The 25,103-nt window shown below is 36.4% G+C and overlaps 1 long non-coding RNA gene across 26 annotated transcripts in view; it reads right to left on the bottom strand.

The window, feature by feature from the left end:
* Positions 1-25,103, bottom strand: part of LOC121494882 — a 364,318-nt gene that overhangs the window by 68,847 nt on the left and 270,368 nt on the right. For all 26 annotated transcript variants that reach the window (XR_005988902.1, XR_005988895.1, XR_005988901.1 and 23 more), the window contains one exon: positions 6,337-6,456. This is a non-coding gene — a long non-coding RNA (uncharacterized LOC121494882). The remainder of the gene's footprint in view (positions 1-6,336; positions 6,457-25,103) is intronic.

Raw genomic sequence — 25,103 nt, 5'->3', positions numbered from 1 at the left:
GAAACTAGAATAACACTGTACGCTAACTATATTGGATTCTAAAATGAAATAAAACTTCTTTGATCACTCTATGGAGGGGGTAGGTCATTGGAACAATTTTATTGCTGCCAGCATGGCAGGCATCAGAACCTAAGCAGCCATGATTTCAATTGGTATATCCTCTTCCCTGATGATGGTGCTACCTCTTACACAAAAGCATTCAGAACACCCTGCAGGGGCAATGAGGTGAGTCTCCCTCACTGCCTCCTTTTCTGTGTGACTTCACAGTGATTGCATGGAAGGATTTTGACAGCAACTTCCTTAAGTCCTATGGTGCCCAACTAATGGAGGGTGACTCATGCCTCTGACAGGAAAGTTAAAGTTTCATCTCAATGCTTATGTTGGTCACTCTTCTCATTTCCTCCCCATATTTGTTGATCCTATGTTCCACTAAGTTTATGAAAAGATTATAGGACATCACTATAAGGTAACTGTGATAGCATTTAGTTTCCACCATAGTAGACTCTATTTGAAAGATTATAGTTTAATAGGTACCATGCATTCTCTATATAATTATGTAGGTTGTATATATAATTATATATAATATAATATGTATAAAATACACACTGTGTATATAAATGTTTCCAGTGATACACATTTTACCAGATGCTGTGTGTATCTATACACACACACACACACATATATATATATATGCTGTATATATATACATATATATACATATATATATACATATACATATATATACATATATATATATGCTGTATGTGTATATTTTATATATTGTGGTAGACAAAACACACCCACAAATTAACCAAAATTTCTACTATTGAGAGGTGAGTCTTTAATTCCTACCCTTGAATCTGGGTGAGCTCAGAAACTACTTTAAGCGGGAGGATATTGAAAAGGTGATTCTATGACTATTTTTAGGCTCAGCCCCTAATAGACTGGCAGATTCCACATCCTGTCTCTTGAAATACTCATTAAGGGAGAAGCCAGCTGCCATATAGAAAGTCCAACAAATCTGAGACCACCATGCTATGAGGAAGGCCAAATTAACCACGGGAGAGTAGAGGGACCTGATCAGCTCCCACTCAGGTATTCTGGTCACCCTAGACCAGGCAGCAGACTTGTTAGTGAAGAATCATCAGATGATCCAGCCTCAGCCACCATCTATTAATACCAATGGATATAGAGATTATAGGAGGAGATACCAGGCTGTTTATGAGTAAAGATGAGTTCATTTTTGGTCATGTTGTGATTGAGGTGTGGTGGGATATCCTGATAGAGACATTAAGAGAATACAGAAATTTAGGGTACATGAGCTGGACTGAAATATACACCTAAAAATCCTAAATGTGCAGAGTGTTATTTGATATCACTGGATATGGTCTACTCCTGTTAGTACTTGCTCACTGTGGGTAAGGGTCACACCCCTAGGGGAGTGTAAAAGAATCACACCTATGGGGAAGAACAAGGGTGTATGTCATACAGCTTGAATGAAGCCCTCTCCTAGGCAATTCTAATATGTGTCCTCAAGGAACAGTACAAACCTTGTTCCATTCCTTGCCAAAACCAAAAGCAAAATAAAATCCAAAAGCGTTATGTTAGACAATAGGTCATCGTTCATGAAATTGGTATCCTCTCTCATATAGATATTTTACCACTCTTAAAGTTATTATCAAATTATCTCTTCAACTTTCTTTTTTATGGCCTATAAAGACCTTTACCATCTGCTTCTTGGCTACCACTATGATTTCATTTCCTTTAACTTTACTCTTCATTGACTGAGCTCCAGCCACCCTGATTTTTTCCCCCATCCTTCCAGTTTACCAAGTTCATTCCCATTTGGGGACCACTTGTGCTTATTATTGTTCTGTGTAAGAGCTTCATCCCTAGATCCTCCTTTAGCTCTGTCCTTCCCAAAATTCAGGTGTTAACCCAGAACCTAGTAGTACCTTCTCAGAGAGGCTAGGTTTACGTAGTACGCCAATACCCTAGTTGACTTTCTTGATAGCACCATCTTTATGCCTAAATTAAAAAGAAAAAAATCTGTTTGTAGTACTATTAGCTCCACAAGAGGATGATTTTTGAATTTTGAATTCCCAGTTCCAATTGAGCACATAGTAGATTGTTCAATAAATAAATGTTGAATGAATAAATGAATGGTCATCTGTATGTGAAAGAGGGAGGGACCAAGAGAGGGAAGAGGAGAGCCAGTGAACATATGTCTTACAGGACTCCATCTCCAGTGCTCCCATATGTGGTACACTGGTTAGGGGTTCTTAACCTCACATGCACATTGAAATCATTCAGGGACCCACTGAAACTTGAGACCTATTCCCAGAAATTTGAATGTAAATTTTTGGAGTGTAGCCAAGACATCAAGATTTTTCAAAACTCCCCAGATGATTGTTATATGTATTCCAGTTGAGAACCAGTCATTAGATATTAATAAAACTGAAGTTATCTTTTCCTGTGCTTCTTCTGACTTATTATTAAGTAAATTCCGAGACTCCCTAACTTCAGAGCCACCAAGCAATGCTAATCACTACAGATGTCTCTAACGTACTTGGTCTAAAGAAAGATCTGGACTGCTCATGTTTACCTTAAGGATCAAATTCCCATTGACTGGTGGGAACTTTTTGGTTTATAAGAAAAGATACACAGAGCTTTTGTTAGAAGATAAACTAGCAATGGCATATGAGCTGAATTCAGAATTTTCCACATTAGTGTCTTTCTTGGTCATTGCATATTAAAGTAGGGTAGGAAAGTAACTTAACAGTCCTCTTGGGAACAGGAACAGGTTTTGACATTTTGAAGGTCATGTTCTGCCCCCAAGGGAAGTATATGAGAAAACAGAGCCAGGTTCATTCCCTGACTCCATCTCTTGGGTATCAGGGGGAAGGTACTAATGGCATTGATGGGCACTATGGAGCATGATGTTGGTTGAAAAAAATTTAAAGCAACAAAACCCTCTTTTCAAAGAAAATCAAACTGCAATTCTAAAATTGATCAAAATGGGGTGGTTCTGTTTGAAGATTTTGTAGCCTGGAGGCCAGCTCAGTCTAGGTGGGCTCACCTAGTCCTTACCCCGAGATGGCTCTGGAGGACTGAAGCCTAGGGCTCTGCCAAAGATAACTTGAAAAATACTCTTCCAGATGATACTTTTAGGAGTAGCAATTACAGAGAAATTAAATTAATAACAAGTAAGGGTGTGCTGTGGTTACTTTAGTATTGAGATTGAGCATGGCATCAGGACTAACGAGGTTGGCCCCTTTCTAGAATCATTTCAGTATATATGAACATGGCCTGGGGAGCTTGGTGAAATGCAGGTTCTGATTTGGTGGTCTTGAGTGGGACCCAAGATTTGCATTTCTGATAAGCTCCTAAGAGCTGCCAATGCTTTGAATACCTGGGCTTCAAATCACAATTCATACATCAACATCCCCAGGAGACTTATTAAAAAATACAAATCTTGGGGCCCCATCCTGGAATTCCTGGATGCAACTCTCTACATGAGAGTTGGAAAGTCTTTGCTTTTAGCAATTTTCCTAGTCTTTTCTGATGTTCACTAAGTTTGAAAACTTATGCTCTATCATGTGTCTGTCTACATAGCTACCCTTCAGGAACCTGGGAGAAGAACCTGTAACTCATCAAATGCCAGGGCTGGAGGAGGGTTTGGAGATCATTTAGTCCAATCTTATTCTTTTATTGGTTAGAAAACTAAGCTCTCAAAGGGCAAACAGTTCTGTCAAGTGCCAATCACCAGCTGGCAGCAAAGCAGAGCAGATGTCAGCAGGGAAGACTATCCAACTCTCAGCTTCCCCTAGAACACCACAGGCCTTCCTCTGCCATTGCTTCTCTGTTTGTGCTGCTTTATGAGGCCAGAAATTGTGTCTCTCTTGTCTTCTGCTGTATTCCCAAAGCCTAGCACTGTGTCTGGCACTCTTATTGTTGTGGTTTTGTGCTATGCTTGTGCCCGATCAATTAGGTTCAAATTCCCTTATTAAATATTTTCAAGTTACAAAAATGAAAATTGCCTTTCCAGATAAAATACCAAAGTTATCATAAGAGTCTGTGTACAGTAGGCATTCAGAACATAGACTATGGGGAGTCATAGAGATGGCCTTAGAATTTTTGGTTTCAGCATTTATTAAATGTGTGATCTAGGCTATTTTGCTCAATTATTCTGAGCCTATTTCCTCATTTGTAAGTTGGAGACATCAATAGATTCTATGTCATGAGGTTCAGTGAATATTTAATCAGTCAGTGCATACAAAATATTTAACATGGTTCCTGGCACGTAGTCAGTGCTAAATCCAACAGTAGCCCCTCTGGATTACAAAAATGAGATGATGATTGCAAAAATCATACCAGAAGACACAGCTTTAGGAATCCCTTGTCAACTGCCAATTCATAAGACTTTGAAATGGATTGTCTCTGAAATGATCATGTGTAGTACACGGGCCATACATCTGGAGTGAATGAACCTGGGTTTATACAGCTTCTCAGTTCTCTCAGGAGAACTTTTCTACAGCATAAGGTGTGTCACCCTTGTATAATAAAGTGGTTAGTGAGACAATGAGAAACCAAATTACTGAGGTGACTCACTCCCAACAAGACAAAATGGCAGTATGGGTGTGGGGGGTTGAATTCTCCCCTGGGATTCTCTCTACAGGGTCCAAATATTGACTGACTAGCTTAGAGTTTGCTGCATTTATGTGGTGCAACAGCTTTGGGCAATGTGTTTCAATCTTTACACAGAGTGTGGGAAAGATATTTTTAGCCTGATTACTAAATAGAGGAATGTGAGTTTGAAATACATGCCTCAGGAGTTCAGTAGGGGAATGAGACTGTATGATTATTACTATCAGGATGTGTGTTTTCTGCATATGTCCCAGGCTTTTAGAATAGTCCTGATTTTCTGACATTCTGCAGTTGTATCAATAAAATTCTAGTTGTCTGAGCAGATATGTGGATTGTGTGGGTAAGTGGTTGGGAAAATATGGCCACCAAAACCAATATAGAGATCACATCAATGATAGGTGGGGTTCGAAAAAAAAGTACTACATATGATAAGTAGTTATGACTTCCCCTTTACCTCAGTAATGAGTCAGACTTTCTTTAATTGCAAGTGACAGAAACTGACCCAAAGTGGCTGAGACACAAAGGGGATTCCCTGACTCTTATAACTGAAGAGTCCAGGAGGTTCATGGCTGGATGGACACAGATTCTCAAACAATGACCCAACAAAGCCACTTCTCTTCATCTCCTTACTCTTGTTTTTCTATGTCGGTTTTATTCTCAAGCAGTCTTCTTCGTGTGATGTTGGCAGCCCTGGGTTCATCTCCACCAGCTTGGCATCCATATAGAAAGAAAATGACTTTCCAAAGTGTTTCAGCTCTAAAAATTCACTGTGGCTGCACCTGGGTCATTTGTCCCTCCCATGCCCACCAGTGAAAGGACTGGTATCAGTAGCACCTGAACCACATAGTTCTTCCACATTCCATTGTCCACAAGACATACTGTTTCTTCCACAGGAGATCTGTGTCTTGCCACAAATGATGTTCATTTGGCCACCCTTTGTTTTTCCACCTATATCACATGAACTTCACTGAGGTCTTGGTTCTGATTATTGACTGTCTCTCCCCCACATTGGCTCCCTTTTGCCTCTTTAGTCTTCATAAGATTTTGTCCTTCATTCCTCTTCAGACTGTGGGAAGAAGGACAATGTGTATACCTGCAGGCAACCAGGAAGAATTTCTTCTAGGATTTCTTCCAGGAAACATGTAGACACAATTTCATCACTATATAGCATCTCTGGCAAACTGCAGAATGGACCCACTATTCATTTTAGTTCACCAGAGCAAGTACTCTAGGAATGATTTGCTTGGACCCAATTTGCAATTTGCTTTTAGAGAGCTAATTAGATATAAATTTGCAAATGAGAATAACTACCCTTGCATGCAGCACTTTGCTTTATTAAATGAGGAGTGACATGGTGTGTGTAACCTCTTAGCATGGTAAGGTTCATTGTTATGCAGAGAGTGGAAAAGTTCCAAGAGTGACTAGTGCTCAATATACAGCTGAATGTCATAAGATTTAGAAATGGCCTTGCAGCAAAAAGGGGACATTTTAATAAAATGTCATTTTCTTTCTGCACCATGCATCAAAACCTCCTATAGAGTTCATTAAAAAGAATTAACATTTATTGACTACTAAGTGTCAGATACTAGGGCAGAACCCATACACTCCTCCCAACACCCCATAAGGAAAGTGCTATCATTATACCCATTTTATGCTTAAGGGTTAACCAACTTGCTCTTGATGACATACCTGGACTGTGAGGGAACTTCAGGATCAGTGGACCCCAGAACACAAGTTTGGACATACTATGTAGGTCTGGTAATGATGACCAATCACTTTGGCTATTCAGAAATTATCCACAGCTACCTGCTGGATTAAAAAAAATGTATATTATTTTTAAAAGCAGTTTTAGGTTCAAATCAAAATTGAGAGGAAAGTACAAACAATTCCTATATACTCCTTACCCCCCTCCCAGCCTCTCCCATTATCAACATCTCCCACCAACGTGGTTCATTTGTTGTCATTGATGAACCTATACTGATACATCATTATCACCCAGAGTCTATAGCTTACCTAAAGCTTCACTCTTGGTGTTCTATATTCCGTGGGTTTAGACAAATGTACTATGACAGGTATCATTATATAGAGTGTTGTCACTGCCCTGAAAAGCCTCTGTGCTTTCCTATTCATCCTGCTCCTGAAACCCCCCTTACACTGACAACCATTAAAATTATTTAGTTTCCTGTGGCTTTTCCAGAATGTCAAAGAGTAGAAACTATACAGTAAACAGCCTCCTTAGATTGGCTTCTTCCACTTAGTAATATACATTTAACATTCTTCCATGGCTTTGTCTGGCTTAATAGCTCATTTGTTTTTAGCACTGAATTATATTCCATTGTCTGGCTGTGGCACAGTTTATCCATCCACCTACTAAAGGACATGTTGGTTGCTTCCAAATTTTGGCAGTTATGAATAAATCTGCTATAAACATCCATGTGCAGGTTTTTGGGTAGCCATATGTTTTCAGCTTCTTTGGGTAAATACCAAGGAGCACAGTTTCTGGATTGTACAGTAAGGTTATATTTAGTTTTATAAGTAACCACCAAATTGTCTTCCCGAGTAGCTGTACCATTTTTCATTCCCATCAGCAATGAATGCAAATTCCTGTTGCTCCATGTCCTCACCAGCATTTGGTGTTGCAGTGTTCTGGATTTTACCCATTCTAATGGGTGTGTTACCAGCTGTTTTTTGATTTTTCATTAAAAATGTACTGTATGCTTTCTAAGTGGTAGATAATTCTGTGAATTCTTAAGAAGCAACTCCCAGATGGTATCTGAGATGAAAAACAATAACCAAAACCTATTGAGTATTGACTAAGTGTCATGTCTTGTGTTAAGCACTTCATATGTTTTCATTTTTAATTTATTTAGTCCTCATACAAACTTCCTGAGTTAGATACCATGCCACTTTAGAATAAGGAAAGGAAGTCTAGGAGAGGAGAAGACACGTGCTTCAGGGCATCCAGTAAGTGAATGACAGAGCTGAGAGTGGAGTCCAGAGATTGGCTCCATAGCCTTTGCTTTTGCCTTCTATGCTGCACCATACCACAGCACGTCATGCCACATCGGATCCTATCAGCCACTATTAAGAGCAGTGATGTCCTATTAGAACCCAATCATTTTTATACTTAGTGTTGTTCCTCAAGTATCATCCAATAGTAAACCCTCACACACCTTTTTACAGTCATTACTACCAAAAAGTTAGGTGGTACTTTTTAAAACCACTTTTAAAAGGATAAAATTTGGGGGTGAGTGACATATTGTCACTGAGGAAAGTGACAAGATACTACATTATCAATTGATTCAACCAATTCCCCAAGAGAGACTGTAGGCCTCATTCTGTGGTAGGCATTGGGATGCCACATAAGACATAGTACCACAAGAATGTACATAGTTCAGTGATAGGTGTGCAAATAAGCACTATAGGGCAATATGTGTGAGTTTTGAGGTAGAAGGGAATCCAAGGTACCTTGGGAACTTGATTGAGCTACCTACAACAGCCAGTGAACTGGGTCTTCCCCAGTAGGTAATGGAAGGCTGCTCTTTAGTTAAAGGGATTAGGTTCTCCAAAAGTGTGTGTTTAGTTAAGAACATATTTAGTTGCCCAAAATAAGAGATAATAGAGATTTAAACAATAAGTGAGTTAATTGGAGATCATCAAACTTGGTTTAGTTGCTCCATGGTATATTTCTGGTCTCCTATCTTTCTACCTTCTTATTTGTTGGCATTTCATAGTCACGTGTTTTACCTCATTGTCACAAGATGGATGCTGTCACTCCCAACAGAACCAATGTAGGAAGTTGACAAGAGAGTGGTAGTAAAAAAGATCTTTTCCTGTAGTGGAACTATTCTTCTATCAACAAAGAAGAGAGGCTATGAGACTCTACAGGCCAGATCCTGGCACTTTATAGTCACAAAAGATTTATAAATCAGAATGTCCATTTCTTTGAATGTTAATAATTGGCTGTACTTAGAGTAATATCTAACATCACTTCCTATTTAGAATCCAGTTTGGAAAGAAACAATGTTTGGTAGGTTGCTTCTAAGACTAAATAAGTATTATCAGAAGCCTGTGTACTAATGTTCCCAAGGTCAAATAAGTTAAAATCTTTTGGACTTGGCCACAGCTTTCTTTTTTGTGGGACTTGTCAGTATCTTTAGTATGTTTATGAGTTCTATGAATTCCCAAGCATGCATTATTGGATCAATGTGGTGCCTCAATTTAGTAAGCATTTAACAAACAGGGTAATGTTTTGTTTGTGGGCACATTGCAAGTATAAACTACTGCTAGCCTACCCAATAGAAAAAAATAGCCTTTGAAGCAACCCTCAGAAAGAATCTTACCTCAGAGGTAGTTACTCAGAAATTTTGAATGCCACTATGGTAATCTACACCATAGATTTTGCAAAAAGGAAATAAAAATACTTTTTTATTGTTAAAATTAGTGGTTTTCAGATATATTATGAGCCAGAATGACTGCATGGTCTCACCAACCTTCCTTGAACAAGAAGGACCAGTGAAGTCATTCACCTAATCTCTTTGGTCCTCAAGGTCCTGTACCCACACTTCATAGAGGGCTCTATCACATGACACAGTCCTATAGTGTGTTTGTGTAGCAACCATCGGACTGTGGTCTCAGCCTGTCTTAGGCAGAGTGAATATTTTATGCAAGGGGTTTATGCAAGACCTCAAAGGCAGAATGGGGCTTTCCAGAGCTTATAAGAGCAGTATGCATCCCCATTTTTCATGCTTATTTGCTATTACAAACATGTGTGTTTGGAAGAATGTGGTCTAAGACTTGCTTGCATTAAGAGTTCTTATTTGGCAATAGAAATGTGAGCTGGAGTGGAAGACACATCTGAAAGCTTAGGAAATATTGGTGAAAATATTCAAGACACCAGCACAACCATTTTGCATGGTCAAATGGACTTAGGGTATTCACCATGAAATGCTTTCATTGTGGTACAACTCATGGAATTATTGTTCTCCGAAACCCACTTTGGAAAATAAACTCACAAGCAGGGAGTTAATTTTTTAGGTGATATTTCCATTAGTTTAGAGTAGACTGGGATAGTTGCTCTAGTTCTTTTCTGATGGTTGTTTTTTGATTTTCTGATACGTGATACAATTTATAAGTAAAGCATTAGAGACGCATCACAGCAAAATCTCATTTGATTTTAATGAGCTGTTTTTATTTGAAAAGAGTAAAATTGAGGAAGTTTGGGGAAAAAATGAAGTACCTGGTCATTCTACCTATGCACTGATAGCAGATATGTGGATGAAAAATGAAGGATATAAGGCATTATCCGTATGTTTCTATGTATTTAAATGCTTCCTATTTATAGAGTGACATTTAGATGACTGAAATTTTTGCTTTCAGAAGCATGATGCTGTAAGGCCCATCCTAAGATAGAAAGTCCTTTGTCGCCAGAACATTCACTGCTTTTCTATGGCATCTACAACCAGTACATATCTAGTAATCAAAAGGAGAGCTGCATGGAATAAATACAGTAGTTGACTTCTGCCCAAATCCTTTTGAAAAGAGGAAGTGGAGCCTTTCTGCTCTTTGACACACAAAAGCACATTGCTTTATAATGGATTCCACAGAAAAAGCAAAATCCAAACAAAGCAACATCTTTTTGCTGTAACCTATGTACAATGTAAGTGAGATGCCAAGTATGCAAATGGTGGGAGGGAAGAAATGCACTTTCATTACCCCCGTTATTGGATCTTTTTTAGAAATATGAGTAGTAATTGCCCATGAGTTAGATGATTGATGTATACCACTTTTGTCTTCTTCCTCTTCACCTTTAATATTTGAGTCTCAGTCTAATTTTTATATGCTACTTCTTTGATTATTTCTTTCTTCATAAAAGATGGCATGGTGGTCTGAGAACCAGACCCATCTTCTTTTTTTTTAATAATAAATTTATTTTTTATTAGTGTTCGATTTACCAACATACAGAATAACACCCAGTGCTCATCCCGTCAAGTGCCCCCCTCAGTGCCCGTCACCCATTCACCCCCACCCCCCGCCCTCCTCCCCTTCCACCACCCCTAGTTCGTTTCCCAGAGTTAGGAGTCTTTATGTTCTGTCTCCCTTTCTGATATTTCCCACACATTTCTTCTCCCTTCCCTTATAATCCCTTTCACTATTATTTATATTCCCCAAATGAATGAGAACATATAATGTTTGTCCTTCTCCGATTGACTTACTTCACTCAGCATAATACCCTCCAGTTCCATCCACGTTGAAGCAAATGGTGGGTATCTGTCGTTTCTAATGGCTGAGTAATATTCCATTGTATACATAAACCACATCTTCTTTATCCATTCATCTTTCGATGGACACAGAGGCTCCTTCCACAGTTTGGCTATTGCAGACCCATCTTCTATCAGCCCAAGGCATCAGGGTGAAATATAATCACAGTTCCCCACCGCTAGGTCAGTTGTCTCTTACTAGACATCAGTAAGACTTTCTCATGTCCATTATGAGCTCAGTTTTGAAAGCAAAGCTGGGTCCATCCACTTATTCTTGTGGTCCAGGTGCAAGTGGAATCAGTGCCATTTTGCAGCAATTTCTACCAAGTAGACAATGTATAGTCCCAATTTGGCATGTGCAGCTGCAAAACTAGATATTCATCCTACCCCCCCCTACCTCCCATGCATCCCAGCCCCTTGACTGAGACCTTATTATGTATGAATTTACCAGGCTAATGAGCTCCCCCTTCACTATTAGATAGGGATCTTGTTTAGTTGTCTTTGTGGCTCCATTTCCTTCCACCCTTCCCCAGGACCTGGGCCAGTGCTCTATCCAAGTAGGCTCTAGATGTTTGTTGACTAAATACTTCTGAAACACTGTTTAGGGTACTGGTGAGGGGGTGGGGAAAATTGCTTTGCTGGAGCTGTACATGAAGGAGGAGGCTTAATTCTACAGGGCTGGAATGAAATAAAGTGGGAGGATGAAGGATGTTTGAAAAACTGGGGGTGGAAGTCACTAGGGAAAAAAGATATGCAAAGGGGAATTTTGTGTTCTGTTTTGGAGTTAAATTCATCAAGACTATATAAACCTCAATGCATCAAAAGTGATACCACCTCATAAGTCTTGGACTGCACCATCTAATTGGTAGTCAGTAGTTACATGTGGCTATTTAAATTTAGATTAATTAGAATTAAATAAAAATAAAAATCTGTTCCTAACACTAATCATATTTTAAAGGTCAGCTGCCACATATAACTAGTGACTGCTGTATAAGGCAACACAGATGTATAGCCTTTCTATCATCTCCAAAAAGCTATGTCAGACAGCACTGCTCTAGGGGATGATATCATTTTGTCTATCCTTTATTCATTCATTCTATAAATATTAACTGAGCACCTACTTTGTTCCTGGCACTGCACGGAGAAAGGGCTGCAATGCCGGAATAGCTGGAAGAGACTCTTGTTAGGCTGCTCATTCACTGTGTAACCATGGGCAAGTCACTTACTTGCCTGTGCTTTTGTTTTGCCTGTGCTTTTGTTTAATCACTTGTAAATGAAAATAATAAAATTATCTCATAACGTTGTTATGAGGATTAAGTGCTTTTGTTTATGTGTGTGCATGTATGTATATGTGTATGAATGTACATACATGTGTGTACATGTGAGTATATATGTGTGTGCATAATTGTATGTGTGTGTGCATACATAAACGTATGTTAGAACCATTCTTGGCACATATTCTGTGCCTTGTCAGTAAAAGCTGTTACTACTACTGTAAGTATTTATTACAGAGCAATGAACAAAACAACTATGGTTCATGCTGTCCTGGAATTTACCATCTAGTGGGAGCAGCAGACAATAAATCATTAAAAATTAATAATTACCAACTATGTCAAGAACTGGAAGGAAATGAATGGGGTGAAGCCAGAGAGCATAACAGGGAAAAAACTACCTAGAAACTTCTCAGAGGTGGTAACATTTAAGAAAAAAAGAAAAGAGGAGAAATGCCATTCTTCCAAAGGGAGGAGGAGGAGAGGACCAAGACAAACAAAAGCGCACCATGAAGGAGGACAGTGTGACTATAGCACAGCAGGAAAGGCCAAGGTTCTAGATAATGTTTGGAGGAGAGGAAAAGAAGGCTGAAAGCAGTGGTGCAGAATGTGCACTAGGTGACATATATTTATATTATATGTAAAATGACCACTCTGGGAGCTGGTTAGCAGAGTCTATTAGAAGTCTATTTTAATAGATCAGGAGGGGAGGGGGATGATTTAAACTCAGACAGTAGGCATGCAAGTGAAAAGAAATGAGCAGATTCTAGATATATTTGACAGAATCAAGGAGACTTGCTGATGGATTATATGTAGTTGGTAAGAGGGAGGCATCCAGGCCAATGCTCAGATTTTTTACTTGATTAAGTCAATAGTAGTTTCATTTACTGTAGTAACTGATACCTCTAGAGAACATTTTTGAGATAGAAAAACCAAAACTATTGATGATATATAGTCTGCTAATATGGAAGTCTGGTGTCCACATGAAAGACTGGATTTGAGATAGGCACATGGTTATCATTAGTTCACAGATGATAGTCCCCAACAAAAAAACTATTTGGCTGAAGAAAATTTATCCATTTATTTAGATCTCTCTCTCTGTATGTGTGTGTATACATATATATGTATATATATGTATATATGTATGTGCGTGTGTATATGTAAAATTTACTTTAAGTCCTCAAGGTCTCTGGAAATTGTTTTAATGGCATATAGTTAATGGAGAAATTTCATTCAAATAAATTTACTAAATCTCAGTAAGCACAGTAAAAGTCTGTGACATTTGAGTCGTGACGTCCACTTCCCAGCTACATCTTATGTAATTACCATTAAAAGGGTAAGCTTCCAGCATTTTTCACCCTCTCTCAAAAGTGCCATGTTTCAGAAGTTGTATTCACAGTGGACTGGAGTCCTCACGTAGCCCCAACTTATGGGATAGAAGCTAACTGCCAGATATAACAAGTCAGTAGTACTGGACTCTAGTCATCTGAGCAGCTTTCAGTAGACTAGGAGTCCCATGCTAGGAGGGTCAAGCCAAGAAGAATAGGGGCCACCATCCCTCCCCAATGCCTGATTATAGTCAGAGAGCAGAAATGTCACTCTTGGAGAAGTGAGCATTCTGAACTCTTGTTTAGTGACATAGAGCTTCAGTCCGGGATAGAGAGGCAGACCACTATAGCTCTGACTGAGGAGAGTGACCTTATTTGGAATAAAACGTGGTGAATTCTGTGCCTAGGATGTTGTTGAAAACAATGGTGATCTTGGTAGAGAGCAATTAAAATGCCAATAGCTGCAAGATTTTGGCAGCAATGAGTAAGACAGTAGAGCAATCAGAAGTTTAACAGAAAGAACATAGGAATAGACAACCAAGAAGAGCCCTCCTAGCAACATAGGCAACTTTGGGGGCTGGAAATGTAGCACAGAAGTAGTGGACTGTATGTAGCCAGTAGTAATCCGAACAGGACATGGGGCAGACTGAAATCATTTCCAAGTTCCACAGAGAAAAATAAAATTAATACAAAGGGTACAAGCTGGCACAGGCACAGGGGGCTTAAAGACAACCTCTAACCAAACACTTGCTGAGCAATAAGCTCCTTGAACCCAGGAGCAACTTCTAAGAAAGGAGGCTTCAAAATAAAAGCACACATATCTCTGGTAATCTGGAAGACCATGTGTATGTGTAAGGCTGAATTCTCTCAGGAGTGAATGGAGAGGGATAATCAAAGCTACTAGTCCTTGGATAAACAGGGTACAAAAATGTAAACTTCTTCATCTGTGAAAGTAGTGCCATTGTGCTACCCACATATTTAGTGGTAAAGGCAAAAATCTAATTGCCAATAGGGATTAAATGTGACCTTTGACCAACAAGTGGCTTATGCCAATTAGTTAGTGACCCTGAAATAACCAGGCTAAAAGGCAAAACAAACAAACAAACAAAACAAAACAAAACAAAACAAAACAAAAAACAGGAGTGATACCAGAGATTGCACACTGGATAGAAATCAAGTTCACAGAGTTAGTTTAACCAAGTATCTAAACAAATAACTCAATGAGAAAACAGGAATAATATCAATCCCTATGTGCAGAGGCAGATGTGGAATCAGCATCCAGAGTTGCTATATTATCTAAAGTGTTCAGTTTTCAACAAAAAAATTACAAGATACTCAAGCAGAAAAGTGTGACCTATACAATAGGGAAAAATAAGGCATTAGTAACTATGTTTAAGGAATTCAGATGTTGAACTTAGCAGACAGACTTTAAAGCAGCTATTATAAATGTGCTCAAAGGACTAAAGAAGAGCATGTCTAAGGAATTAAAGGCAGCTATGAGAACAATGTCTTTTCCCATAAAAATCAGTAAAGAGATATAAATTATAAAAAGTGAACCAAATATAAATTACGTAGTTGAAAAATATACTAATAGAAATGAAAAAGTTTCTATAGGAGTTCAAAAATAGATTTTCTCTGGCAGGAAAAAAGGATCTGGAAATTTGAAGTAGATTGATAAAGATCATGCAATCTAAAGAGCAGAAAAATAAAATGAAAAATGAACAGACCATAAGAAAAATGTAGGCCATAATTAAACATCAATATGTGTGTAATGAAAGTACCAGAAAGAAAGAAGAAATGAAAAAATATTTAAAGAACTGAGAGCTAAAAACTTCCCAAATTTAATGAAAAGAAATCTGTACACCCAAAAGGCCCCATAAGGATGATAACCACAAATAGACCCCAATCAGACACATGATAGTAAAATATTTGAAAGTCAAATATAAAGAGAACATCTTGAAAGCAGCGACAAATGACTCATCACATACAAGAGAATGCCAAGATAGACAGCTAACTTTTGATTACAAACACTGGAGGCCAGAAGGCAATGGGTTGATGTTTTTAAAGTGATAGGAGAAAACACTATCAACCAAGAATCAGCAAAAACCCTTTTGAAGATGATAGCAAAATAAATATATTCTGAGAGATTTTGTTGATAGACTTGCCATATAAGAAATACTAAAGGAGGTTAGGCTGAAAAGAAGTAGCATCAGACAAATAATTTGAACCCACACACCAAAAACATGGATGGGCAATAAAGGTGATTATAAAAGATGATGTAGAGTGACGTCATGGAAGATGATGGAATAGGAAACTTCAGGAACCAGTCCTGCCACAAAACAAAACAAAAACAAACTTTTGAGAAGGAATTTATAGTCAGAATCAACTATTTTGGAAATATGAGGTCTGGTCAAAGTATGGCATTATCTAGGTGAATCCTTAATGAGGTAAGAGGCTGGTAAATTTTGATGACTTTTGCATGGAATGCAAAAGAGAAGCTACCTACCATCTTCCATTTTCTGGCCCTGCATCAGGTGGCTGTGAGGATGACAGCGCATGTTTCTGGTGTGCCTTAAAGCTGTCAGGATGTACAATAAGCACCTTGTTTTTCAAGGATCAGGATTATATGTGTCGATTTGCCTTGTAGATTACAGTGGGAGCATTGCAGGAGCTGGTCGTTGTTGCAACTGTCTTACGCTGAAGCAGCTTCAGGGCAGCATTTGTCAGGGAATTAAAAGAACAGAATGCTTTTCATTTCTCTCTCTTTATTGGATCCCTGCATTCAAGGAATCTCTGTTAGGCCGCTAGCCAACTGTTGAGATTGGAGACTTTAGTGAGTGCTCACACATGACAGGAAAAATGGTCCTTGCAAAAATAGTTTAGAGAAGTCACTAAACAGACAGACGACTATATCCTTCTGAGCAACATCAGCAATCTCTGGGGAACAGGAGGAATCTGATTCCTAGAAGTACAACATTATATAAAAAAGTCCAGTTCTCAACAAAAAATTACAAGGCATACAAAGAATCAGATATGTGTGGTCTGTTCACAGAGGAAAAAATAAACATGATATACCTCAAAAAGAAAAAAACCTAGATCCTGGACATACCAGACAAGACTTTACATGAGCTCTACTTATATATGTGAAGAGCTGAAGGAATCAATACACAAAGACCTAAAGAAAATTGAGAGACCAATATGTGAACAAGTCATCAACTATCAATTAATATAGAATTTTTAAAAAGGAACTGAATATAAATGCCAGAAAAATTCAAAAGTTAAAATGAAAAATGAACAAAAAAGGCTCAACAGCAGATTTAAACAGGCAGAAGAAAGAATCTTCACAGTTGAGGATAAAACCACTGAAATGACTAAGTCTGAGGAGCAAAGAAAAGAAGGAATGAAAAAAATGAAGAGAGCCTATAAAGGACGTATGGAATACCTTCAAAAGTACCAACACAAGCCTTATGGAGGTCCTAGAAGGAGAAAGGAGAAAAGGGGACAGAAAAAAACATTTGAGGAAAATAATGGAAAACTTCCTAATTTTTATTAATTACATCAATATACACATCCAAGAAACACAAAAAAAACTCCAAGCAGAAAGAACTAAAAGAGATCCACATAAAAAAAAACATTCTAATCAATATGTCAAAAGCCAAGACAAATCTTAAAAGTAGCAAGAGAAGTGACTCATCACATATAAGGGATCCATAAGAATAGTATCAGCCAGTTTCTCTTCTGAAAGCATGAGGCCAGAGGCAGTGGGATGATATATTTATTATGCTGAAAGAAAAAAAATAACGTCAAGTAAGAATTCTATGTCTGATAAAATAATCCTTTAGAAACAAGGAAGAAATTAAGATGTTCCAAGATACTAAAGTTAAGGGAATTTATCACTATTACACCTGCCCTATAAAAAAAAATGCTAAAAATAAACCTAGAAGTACAGTTCTACCATAGTAAAAGTAATTGCATAAAAGGTAATATTCTGGGTTTGTTGCTTCTCTTTTTTGTTTCCTGTATTATTTAAAAGACCAATGCATAAGGCAGTAATATAAATCTATGTTAATGGGCACACAATATATAAAGTTGTAATTTGTGACAATAATAACATAAAGGTGAGGTGGAAGACTGGATAGGACCAGAGTTAATGTATACTATTGAAGCCAAGTTGGTATAATTCAAACTAGACTGGTAAATATGTAAGGGTAACTAAAATTTCCATAGTAGCCAGTAAGAAAATAACTAAGAATTGTACAAGTAAGGGAATGAAGAAGGAATTAAAAAACAGCATGTTAGAAAAAAAATCAAACATAAGCAAAGTTGGTACTGGAGAAACTGAAGAACAAAAATAACATAAGACATATGTAAAATAAATACCAAAGTGGCTGAACTAAGTCCTTCATTATCAGTAATAATTATAAATGTAAATCAATTAAACTCAACAATGAAAAGGCAGAGATTGATATAATGGATTTCAAAAAATGTTTTATACATGCACCCTATCTATGTTTATTGCAGTATTATTTACAATAGCCAAACTATGAAAGCAGCCCAAGTGCCCATCAATAAATGGATGGATAAAAATGTGGTATATATGAATATAATAGAATATTATTCAGCTATTAAAAATAATGAAAGTTTGCTATTTGCAATAATATAGAGTTCAAGAGTATAATGCTAAGCAAAATAAGTCAGTCAGGGAAAGGCATATATCACATGATCTCACTCATATGTGGAATTTAAGAAACAAAACAAATGAGCAAAGGAAAAAAAAAAGAGACAAACCAAGAAACAGACAAACCAAGAAACAGAAACTATAGAGAACAAATTGATAGTTATCAGAGGGGAGGTGAGTGAGGGATAAGGGAAATAAGGGATGGGGGTTAAAGAGTACACTTATCATGATGAAAAAAATTTAAATATATTCTGTTTACAAAAGATTTACTTTGGATTCAAAGATACAGATAGGTTGAAAGTAAAGAATAGAAAAAAATATTCCTTGCAAACAGTAACCAAAGGGGAGCTGGGGTTTTATACTAATACCAGAAAAAGTAGATATAAGTAAAAAATTGTTACAAGAGACAAAGAAAAACATCATGTAGTGATAAAAGGGTAAATTTGTCAAGAAGATATAATAATTATAAGCATATACACACTAAACAAAGAGTCCCAAAATATGTGAAGCACATATTGACAAAATAGGGAGAAATAGACAGTTCTACAAAAATAGTTGGAGACTTCAATACTCCACTTCCAAAAATGAATAGAACATATTCCCAAAAGACAAACAAGGAAATAGAGAACTAGAACAATACTACAAACTAATTAAATCTAGTAGACACAAAGAACATTTCATTCAACATCAGCAGAATAAGCACTCTTCTTAAATTCACACAGAACACTCTCCAAAATAGGCCATATGTTAGGGCATGAAACAAATCTCTAAACTGAAAAAAACATCAAAATAGTAAATAATATCTTCTCCAATCACACTGGGATGAAGTTGGAAAGCAGTAAGAGAAAGAAAATCTGGAAATTTGCAAATATGTGGCAACTAAATAACATATACTCTTAAACAACCATTGGGTCAAAGATTAAGTCACTAGGGAAATTAGAAAATACTTTGAGAATGAAAAGTAAACACAACATACTAAAATTTATAGGATGCAGTGAAAGCAGAGGGAGATTTAGAACTTAAAATACCTTTGTTAAAAATAAAGATCTCAAATTAACAACCTACTTTAACACCATAAGGGACTAGGAAAAGAGCAAACTAAACCCAAAGGTAGCAGAAAGAAGGAAATAATAAAGATTAGAGCAGAGATAAATAAAAGAATAGAAAATGCAATCGATGAGACCAGTAGTTCTTGAAAAGATCAACAATCTTGGCAAAATTTAGCTGTACCAAGAAATCATAGAAGATACAAATAACTAAAATAATATAAGGGGAGGTATTGTTATTGACTTTATAGAAATGAAATGATTGTAAGAAGATACTAGGAACAATTGTAAGCCACCATTTTAAATAACGTAGATGAAACAAAAAAAAATCCTTAAAATCACACAAATTACCAAAATTAACTCAAGAATAAAACAGCAAATCTCAACAGACCTAGAACAAATAAAGAATTTGAATTGGTAGTAAGCAAATCTCAACAAAGAAAAATCCAAGACCAGATGGCTTCACTGGTGAATTTTACCAAACATTTAAAGAATTAACATCAATCCTTCTTAAACTCTTCCAAAAATTTGAAAAGGAATACTACCTGATACAATCTATGCAGTCAGCATTGCTTTGATAACAAAACCAAGCATACCACAAGAAAACTACAAACCAATAGCTCTTAAATATAGATGCAAACAGCAACAAAATGCTAACAAATCAAATACAACAACAGGTTAAAAGGATTTATATACAGTGCCTGAATAGAATTTATCCCAGGAATTCAAACACGCTTTTAAACATAAAAGAATTAATCAAGGTGGTATATCAGATTGATAGAATTATAAAGCAAAACCACATAATCATTTTAATAGATTCAGAAAAAGGATTTGACAAATTCAACGTCCTTTCATGCTAAAAAATTCTTATAAATTAGGAATAGAATGGAACTTTCATTACACGGTAAAGGGCATTTACCAAAAATCTATAGCTGGCATCAGTCCCATTGGTGAAAGACTGAGAACTTTACTCCTAAGATCAGGATCAAAAGACAGATGCAGGCTTTCACCACTACTGTTGCACATCATACTGGAAGTCCTAGCCAAAGCAATTAGGCAAGAGGGGAAAAAAGGCATCTAAATTAAAAAGGAAGAAGTAAAACTACTGTTATTTGCACATGAAATGATTCTATACAGCGAAAAGCCCAAAGAATACACACATAATAAATATTAGTACTAATAAAGAAGTTCAGTAAATTTGCTGGATACATAATCACAGAAATATCAGTTATGTTTCTATACAACAACGAACAATCTAAAAGGAAAATTAAGAAAATAATTATATTTATTATAGCATCCAAAATAGTAAAATACCTAGGAGTTAATATACCCAGGGTGGTGAAAGACCTACACATTGACAATTACAAAACACTGCTGAAAAAAAAATTGAAGATCTGATTAAATGAGAAAGAATTTTGTGTTCATGAATTGAAAGATTTACTGTTAGTAAGACGCCAATATTCCCCAAACCAACCTACAAAGTCATTGCATCCTGATCAGAGGTCCAGTGGCCTTCTTGCAGAAATGGGAAGGCATTCCTCAAATCCATATGGAATGGAACTGCTAGAATAGATTAAATAATATTGAAATAGATTAAATAGATAAAATAATTAGATTATTTATTAAATTAAATAGTTTAATTTAATAAATTAAATTAAATAGTTTAATTTAATAAATTAAATTAAATAATTTAATAAAATTATTAAATTAAATATTTATTAAATTAAATATATTAAAATAAATAATTTAAAATAAATTAAATAATTAAATAATTATTTATTAAATTAAATAATCTAAAATTATTAGATTAAATAGATAAAATAAATAGATTAAATAATATTGAAAAAAGTAAAACAAAGTGGAAGAGTCACACTTTTTGTTTCAAAACTTATTATAATGCTATAGTAATCAAAATAGTGTGTACTGGCAGAAAGATGGATATATAGACCAAAGGAAAAGAATTGAGGGTTCAGAAATAAGCCCAAATATCTACAACCAATTGACTTTCAACAAGAGTACCAAAATCATTCAATGGGGTCAGAACAGTCTGTTCAACAAATGGTGCTGGAACAGCTGAAAGCATATGGGAAAGAATGAAGTTGGACCCCTGTTGCATTCCATATATAAAAATTAGCTAAAAATGATCAACAGCTTAAATGTCTGAATTAAAACCATAATATTATCATAGATTAAAGCACAAGGATAAATTTTCACGACCTCATTTTGGTAGTGGATTCTCATATTTTATATCAAAAGCATGAGCAACAAAAGAAAAATAATAAATGAATTTGATTTCATAGAAGTGAAAGACTTTCATACGTCAAAGGCCATTATCAAGAAAGTGAAAAGACAATCTAAACAATGGAAGAAAATATTTGCAAATCCTATATCTGATAAGGGACACTTGAATATTCAATAAATAAAGTATTCTTACAATTCAAAAACACAATGACAAACAAACCCATTTAAAAAAAAATCAAAGGGCTTAAAAAGTTATTTCTTTTAAAAAGATATTCCAATGACCCAAAACACACACAAAGATGTTCAATATCATTGGTTATTATAGAAGTGCAAACAAAACCACAATGAGATATGACTTCATACCCATTAAGATGGCTATGAAGAAGGGGCGGGGGGAGACCAAGAATACTAAGTATTGACTAGGTTGTGGAGAAATAGGAGCACTTGTATACTGCTGGCGAGAATGTAAAATGGTGCATCCACTACGGATATCATTTGGTAGTTCCTCAGAAAGTGAAACAGAATGACTTAAATGACCCAGTAATTTACTTCTGAGTATATAGCTAAGAGAAATGAAAACATTCTGTACAGAAACTTGTACATGAATGTTGATAGCAATATTATGCACTCTACCCAAAAGATGGAACTCATAATCAAATTATAAAAGGCAGGAGGAACAGAGTAAAGTTTCTGTTTTTCCCTGGAATTAAGTTACCATAAATATTAAATAGATTTTGCTAAGCTAAGATGTACATTTTAAACCCTAGAATAACCACTAAGAAATATTTTTAACATAAATATTATTAGTGAAATAAAAATGTTACACCAGGAAATATCCATTAAATATACAAAGGAAGATAGTAAAAGGGGAATAGAGAGACAAAGAAATTTGAGACAGAAAATGAAAGCCAAGTGGCAGATGTAAATCCAACTATATCAATAATCCCGTGTAATATGATCACACAACCCAGTCAAAAGACAGAGTCTCAGATTGGATTAAAAAAAGATCCAGCTATATGCTGTCTAGAGGAGATCATTTAGATTCAAAGATACAAATAGCTTGAAAGCACAGGTTTGGAAAAAGATATATCATGCAAATAGAAACTGTAAGGATGTGAAATGGCTATGCTAATATCAGACAAAAAAGACTTAAAAACAAGAGCTAGGAAAGGGTGAGCCCACCCAAGGAGAAAGTACTGCTTAGAGAAGAACAGGGACCCAAAGAGAAAGCACTGCTAGAAAAGAATAGAGAATTTGGGGTACAACTGTGGGAATTCTCAAATGTAAAGGTAGGAGAAAGGGCAAGTACCTTGAAAAGGAGACCGCCAAGCTACATTATTTTCCAGGCTTTTACAAATCATGCTACAGTGTAAGCACGCGCATTAGAATCTTTCAGCATTAGCCCTAAGACTGCATGCAGTTGAACTGATCGTTCACTCTTTGACCCACCTTAATTTACCACATAAGGAAAAGAAAGACATGAACAGCGACTTCCCCAAAGTCAGAGAAGCATAGTAACAGAGCTGAAACTAAACACCACACACACACACACACACACACACCTTTCAACAATACAGGTGCAGTGTCTCACTTTTCCTTCTTCTCTAGTATTCAATAAATCTTTCCTTGTTTTGAGAACCTTCAAGATAGACTCTCAGAGTGCAGCCTGTTTGGGGTCCTAAGTGAAGTATCTCAAGATTTTAAGTCAATGAAATTAATTTGGGTTGACTGTATATTGGTTGTGTTATTGGGGATGACTTGTCGACTTTCCTGAATCTTTGTTTCCTCAGCTCTGAAATAAAGAAAACCATACTCAGAGAGATATAATCATAAGGAATGAATGAGGACTACAAAATCCCTTAGAGCTTAGTGAGTATTTTAGGATCCCATCAGATTGGTTTGAAAACCACAGTCACTCTCTCTAACCTCTTGAGGACACCATGAAATATTCAAAATGTAATGCCTCTGCATTGCAAACATAACCTCCACAGGTAGAAAGATGCAATTTTTGAAAGTCCAGTGAAAATACAGGGCTGCATTTCAGATGCTAAAGAAGAAACACCCCCAAATTCTCAAAGTTTCTGGTGGAGATTCCAACCATAGTACAGGTTTCGTTAGCATCTACCATAGAACTAATCACACTAATAATCACAGTCTTGAAATGAAAATGCCAGTGATTCTATAATCCCAGAATGTTAAAGTGCTTTAAACATGCTAATGGCCCTTAGTGGATGCCCTTGTGTGGTTTTTACTTGGGTACATCATCTACAGTCAGATCCTCTCAACCTTAAGCAGTCAATTAGAGGTCAACGGAGCTAAGCCTAGTTTATATCCTTTGTAGCTGTATGTTTTCCCGCTTGGTGTTTGCTATGATGAGAATCTGACCCCAGCATTACCCTAGATTCTACCATAGTGGAATCAGGTCAGCGTGTTAAAAAAAAAAAACTATTATATACAGTAATCATTTTTAGAATAGCAAATCAATACCACAATAAACACACACTGAGCCGACTCTGCTCAGAACTTATAAAGAATGATATGGGAGAAAATTTGGTACTCTGCGAAACCTCGGGACCCCACTGGGATTACACCACAGAATCCAGTTTGGGCCATTTTTCAGCTTTACTTGGGGATTAATCAGGCACTTCCTTTTGCTGATACTATGGGAGATTGAGCTAAACATTTTGTCACTCACAACCTATGACATTGCCCCAGGCTGGACTTAACCCATAAGTTTCATTTCTGGGCAACTGGAAAGCAAGTAGCTATGCACAATGGAAGACAGAGATTTGGGGGCTAGGTACTTAAAAAAATTGTTGCTGTCAGTGGAAGAAAGAAAATTGCGGATGGAGTAGAAGTTTCTGCTTTTATGCAGGAGAGATAAAATATTAAAATATGGACACATTTAGAATAGTTAAGGTGCTAAATATAGTGGTTTTGACTCATTATTTGAAAATATTCTCCAGAGAACCCTGTAAGTGAAGTAAACTAAAGTTCTTAATGTACTTTCTTGGAGGAAATTGTCTTTGCTTAGTTTAGGTTGCCTAATGGAGAGTAAAGAACATCATTATTACTTAGAGTAGACAAAATTGAGAGGGAGAAAGAATAGAAAGAAAAGATAATCTTGATACATTTCATTGCCATTCTTCAAAACATCACATTTTAGCTTTTTTCCAATGGTGCTAATCAGCTTCTCAATTAAACCTGACAATTACTATTCAAAAAGAGAAAATAAATTTATTAACATTTACGGGGGAAGTTTTTCTCCCCAAGAATAACTCTTCTTGCCTATATATGGTTTCTTCTTGTAGGTTGGCATTTGTAATTTATTAATATTATATTAAAATATAATATCCATTCTTATTTTTCAATGATAGCAATCAGCTTTTCACAATGCATTTCTTTTTGGTATAAATACAGGGAAAGAGAGTCGAATTCATGAAAATCAATCTAAAAACACAATTTATTTTGATTAGAGCCTAATCTTTCCTTGAGTTTTCCTTATTACATTGTAAGTCCTTTATCCCTCAGATCTCTATTCATTAATACATTAAGCCAAAAATCATTAATAAGAGTCCTGCCTCATTATAAATTGCCAGAACTAGCTTTCCCTGCTGTAGTTTTACACTGAC

This window comes from Vulpes lagopus, chromosome 7, assembly GCF_018345385.1.
Source record: "Vulpes lagopus strain Blue_001 chromosome 7, ASM1834538v1, whole genome shotgun sequence".
In the NCBI taxonomy this organism is placed as follows: Eukaryota; Metazoa; Chordata; class Mammalia; order Carnivora; family Canidae; genus Vulpes; species Vulpes lagopus.
The sequence above is the reverse complement of the archived record's forward strand: the minus strand, read 5'-3'. Positions and strand labels throughout refer to the sequence as shown.